The following is a 6,000-nucleotide window of genomic DNA, read 5'->3' on the forward strand; positions in this document are numbered from 1 at the left end:
CAAAATGTAACAGAATAACCTTTCAAATGATATGTTTACCTTTACCTCTCATTGCTTGATCAACTCTTCCTTCCATCTTTTCAGAAGTTCGCAGATTACACTATTGGTTGCAGAGTAATGATGACTACTTCAGTTTTTAGTGCTTTCAAACTTCCTACACATTACTTATATAACACTCTAAATGGACTCTTCACATACCTGCAACTTTTCCACCGTCCAATAGAATTCAATGCAATTGTTCAATTAGTCTTCTTTGCATTTACATCACTTCAAAATAGTTTTCATTTTATTTATATTCCTCACGAAAAACATTAACTGCCCATAACCCAATTGATCTTTCACATCCCAATATAATATAACACATTACAACTATTTTATAACCAATTAATATTATCATACTACTCTTTAACATATACTATTAAATTGAAGTTTCAACTATTCATAAGTCCATTGTTGTATGTTCACCATTTAGATTTAATAGCCTACCATTTACAGAACCCATACCCCTACTTATACCAACAATAATGAAATTAGGAACCCTATTCTGATCAATTTTGATAGAAATCCTGTTCAATACTTATAATAAGCAATACTTAATTTAAAAACAGATTGGTAATCAATTTTGCATATAAAACCATGGCAGATTTGGCACATTCGATGAAACTTACAACCAAAATTGATAATATTTAATTTAAAACCATACATAGTACCATAATTGTTAATCTTTGTTCACATCCACCATTACAACCAAAAAACAAAACGATAATTCCCATACAAACCAAACTGCCAAAAAATGGTCTTATACATCCACCACAAACATTGCCTAACCAACAGCTCTATCAATGATCACCACTGCGCTCCACTGTTACCATAATATCTAACACTGGCGGGTAATAAATCACAAAGTGCACTTTATCTCCTTCTTTCAATTCAGCTGCCCTTACATAGTCAAACCATTCTCCATACAAATATGTTTCATTTTTTTTTGCCTCTTCTTCACATTGCACTCGTATGGGTACCCGTTGTCCACATCATTGAGGGTAATCTCTGACATTCCAGCAAGTCCACATTTGTCTACTATTTCTGCAGGAATATGCTGCACTCATTGACAGATAATATCAGTTACATTACTTCTGTGTATAACACCATTGTGCCAACAACTATAGACTTTGAACACTGCTTACCATAACATTTGAGCAAAACTTCTTTACATCATGAACTTCACGAGTCCAGTACGCTTCTTCCAGCTCCTCCTGTATAGGACTCATTTCCCTGAAATTAACACCACATTTACAGCACAATGCCAACACAACAACATCAGTATACCTATAACTATAATATATTCCCTATCACTTATAAATAAACTTTATCTCTCACTATCAGAAGATATCATTATGTATTCATTCAAATCAGCAGTATCTGATAATCCCACAGAACTTCCTATCCCATCTCCATCATTCCTTCAACACAATAACATACAAACTATTCATTAAACTAAGTTGTAACACATTATTTGGGAAACACATTCAATTTTGTGGAGGTTAAATGGAATTCAATGCAAAAAAAGAAAAACTATAAGATTACCCTTTATTTTCGACAACACTAGCAGCCTCTACAGAAACTTTACCAGCATCTTCAACACGATTCAATCTTTCATGTTGTTTCTTCCATTCCTCCATAACATCCTCATTCTCATGTGACCCACTCAGTATCCTCTCAACTGTGAGCCGCTTCCATGGTGTTTGCAACTCCAACCGATCGGGTGAACTGGAATCAAAACAACATTGCGACCTCTAAATGGATGAATATCTTATAATAAAGTCTGCAAACAACATAAACAGTAACACATGCACATACCTCATTCGGAGAGGATACCTTCTTGGCTGTGACATTTTGTTCTTCAAACTTATCACCGAACCCTGCGTTTCTTACAACTGTTAGAACAAGATTTGTTCTGATCAATATTCTTAGTTTTGATGATAACAAGGATATGAATTTTGTGTGAGATAATGTGGTACTCTAATACATTGCAATTTCCTTTTCAGGAAATATATAAAGAGTATGCACAAATCAGCGCTTAGAAGCTTTGTCTCAGAAGGTTCAGCATGCAACATCAGAACATGGTCTGGCAAGACATCAGAAGATGGTCAAGGCAGAATCAGAACATGGGTCTATGGAAGCATCAGAAGAACTTGAGTTCAGAAGCAGAAGCACTGAAGTTCTCATGGTATCACGCTCAGAAGCACTTCAAGGTCAGAAGACAAGAAGATGCTTTGCACCAAGCTGTTTGACTCTGATGATATTCAAACGTTGTATACACAAACATCAGATCAGAAGAAAGTACAGGTGGCAGGCTACGCTGACTGACAAAAGGAACGTTGGAAGCTATTAAAGGCAACGTCAGTAGACACAGCGTGAACAAGGCTCGAGGTAGTTGACAAAAGCGTGAAACATTAAATGCAATGCTGTACGGAATACGCAAAGCATTAAATGCTCCCAACGGTCATCTTCTCAAGTGCCTATAAATATGAAGTTCTGATGAGAAGCAAGGTTAACGATTCTGAAAGAACTTATTCTGAAAAACTTACTGAAACGCTGTTCAACTCAAAGCTCAGAAACTTCATCTTCATCAAAGCTCACTACATTGCTGTTGTAATATATTAGTGAGAATAAGCTTAAACGTTAAGAGAAATATCACTGTTGTGATTATAGCTTTTCAGAAACATTTGTAATACTCTTAGAATTGATTACATTAATTTGTAAGTAACTAGAGTGATCAAGTGTTGATCAGGATACTCTAGGAAGTCTTAGCTTGTGTCTAAGCAGTTGTAATTAGAGTGATCACGTGGTGGTCAGGATACTCTAAGAAAGTCTTAGCTTGTGTTTAAGAATTTGTTCCTAGAGTGATCAGGTTGTGATCAGGATACTCTAGAAGACTTAGTCGTGGGCTAAGTGGAAAACCATTGTAATCTGTTGCGATTAGTGGATTAAATCCTCAGGTGAGGTAAATCACTCCGTGGGGGTGGACTGGAGTAGTTTAGTTAACAACGAACCAGGATAAAAATAACTGTGCAATTTGTTTTTATCGTTCAAGTTTTTAAGACTACACTTATTCAAACCCCCCTTTCTAAGTGTTTTTCTATCCTTCAATTAGCATCAGAGCGCCGGTTCTAAGGTGCAAGCACTTAACCGTGTTTAGAAAAGATTCAGGAAGAGAAAAACGCTTCAGTAAAAGATGGCTGGTGAAATTCCAATAGATCCACCTGCTTTTACATCTGGCTCTGCTGAGCAATACAATGGTAACAATGGTTATACTAGACCACCAGTATTTGATGGTGAAAACTTTGGATACTGGAAAGATAAACTGGAAAGTTACTTTCTTGGTCTAGATGGTGAATTATGGGATCTTCTGATGGATGGTTACAAACATCCAGTGAAAGCCAGTGGCGTAAGGCTTACAGGCAAGAAATGGATGATGATCAAAAGAAGCTTTTCAAGAATCATCATAAATGTAGGACTGTTTTGCTGAATGCTATCTCTCATGCTGAGTATGAGAAGATATCTAACAGGGAAACTGCCCATGATATATATGAGTCATTGAAAATGACCCATGAGGGAAATGCTCAAGTCAAGGAGACTAAAGCTCTTGCTCTAATCCAGAAATATGAAGCCTGATGGAGGATGATGAAGATATTGAGAAGATGTTCTCAAGATTTCAAACTCTAACTGCTGGATTGAGAGTTCTGGATAAAGGCTACACCAAGGCTGATCATGTAAAGAAGATTATCAGAAGCTTACCCAGAAGATGGGGTCCAATGGTGACTGCATTCAAGATTGCCAAGAATCTGAATGAAGTTTCTTTGGAAGAGCTTATCAGTGCCTTGAGAAGCCATGAAATAGAGCTGGATGCAAACGATCCTCAGAAGAAAGGTAAGTCTATTGCATTAAAATCTAATGTTAAAAAATGCACTAACGCTTTTCAGGCTAGAGAAGAAGATCCTGAAGAATCAGAATCTGAAGAAGAAGATGAACTGTCCATGATCTCCAGAAGGGTAAACCAACTCTGGAAGAGCAAGCAAAGGAAGTTCAGAGGCTTCAGAAGCTCAAAGAGATTTGAACGAGGAGAATCTTCTGGTGACAGAAGATCTGACAAGAAGAAGGTTGTCTGCTATGAGTGCAATGAGCCTGGACATTACAAGAACGAGTGTCCAAAACTTCAGAAGGAGAATCCCAAGAAGAAGTTTCATAAGAAGAAAGGTCTTATGGCAACATGGGATGATTCTGAATCAGAATCAGACTCTGAAGGAGAGAAGGCCAACTTCGCGCTGATGGCTACAGAAGATGATGGATCAGAATCTACATCAGAATCAGATTCTGAAGAGGTATTTTCTGAACTATCTAGAGAAGAGTTAGTTTCCAGTTTAACAGAACTTCTGGAACTCAAGGCTCATCTTAGTATCAAATACAAAAAGCTGAAGAAGCAGTTTGAATTTGAAACTAAGAAGCTGGAAGTGGAAAATTCTGAACTGAAGGAAAAAATTTTAAATCTATCCAAAGATAGTGGATCTCCTTCTAAAACAGAAAAATCCGTTCCTAGCATGAATCATATTCTGAAAGAATATGACTCGAGCTTCAGAAAGTTCTTATCTAGAAGTATTGGCAGAAGTCATCTTGCTTCTATGATATATGGTGTTTCTGGAAACAGAAGGTTTGGTTTTGGCTATGAGGGTGATACCTCACATAAATTTGAACCTATTGATGATCTGAAGATCACATACAAGCCATTGTATGATCAGTTCAAATATGGCCATGCATATGATATTAGGCTCACTTCACATGCACAGAAGTTTAACACTATTCACACCAAGAAGCATGTGACACATCCTAAGAAATATCATGCTGACAAACCTAAAGAATATCATGCTGTTCCTCCTGTTAAATATTTTGCTAAACCCAAGTTCAATCAGAACTTGAGGAGAACTAACAAGAAAGGACCCAAGAAATTGTGGGTACCTAAGGAGAAGATAATTTCTGTTGCAGATATCCTTGGCGGCAAAGAGGACAAAAAGCAAAATGTCATGGTACCTGGACTCTGGGTGCTCGCGACACATGACGGGAAGAAGGTCTACATTCCAAGACCTGGTGCTTAAACCAGGTGGAGAAGTCAAGTTTGGAGGAGATCAGAAGGGAAAAATCATTGGCTCTGGAACCATAAGTCTTGGTAACTCTCCTTCCATAACTAATGTACTTCTTGTAGAAGGATTAACGCATAACTTATTATCCATAAGTCAATTAAGTGACAATGGTTATGATATAATCTTCAATCAAAAGTCTTGCAAGGCTGTAAGCCAGAAGGATGGCTCAATCCTATTTACAGGCAAGAGAAAGAACAACATCTATAAGATTGATCTTTCTGATCTTGAGAAGCAGAAGGTGACTTGTCTTATGTCTGTTTCTGAGGAGCAATGGGTCTGGCACAGAAGATTAGGACATGCTAGTTTGAGAAAGATTTCTCAGATTAACAAACTAAATCTGGTCAGAGGAATCCCAAATCTGAAATACAAATCAGATGCTCTTTGTGAAGCATGTCAGAAGGGCAAGTTCTCCAGACCTGCATTCAAGTCTAAGAATGTTGTTTCTTCCTCAAGGCCGTTAGAACTCTTGCACATTGATTTGTTTGGCCCAGTCAAAACAGCATCTGTCAGAGGGAAGAAATATGGATTAGTCATTGTAGATGATTAAAGCCGCTGGACATGGGTAAAGTTCTTGAAACACAAGGATGAGTCTCATTCAGTGTTCTTTGAATTCTGCACTCAGATCCAATCTGAGAAAGAGTGCAAAATCATAAAGGTCAGAAGTGATCATGGTGGCGAATTTGAGAACAGATTCTTTGAGGAGTTCTTCAAAGAAAATGGTATTGCCCATGATTTCTCTTGTCCTAGAACTCCACAGCAAAATGGAGTTGTAGAGCGAAAGAATAGGACTCTACAAGAAATGGCC

This window comes from Vicia villosa, linkage group LG1, assembly GCF_029867415.1.
Source record: "Vicia villosa cultivar HV-30 ecotype Madison, WI linkage group LG1, Vvil1.0, whole genome shotgun sequence".
Taxonomy (NCBI): Eukaryota; Viridiplantae; Streptophyta; class Magnoliopsida; order Fabales; family Fabaceae; genus Vicia; species Vicia villosa.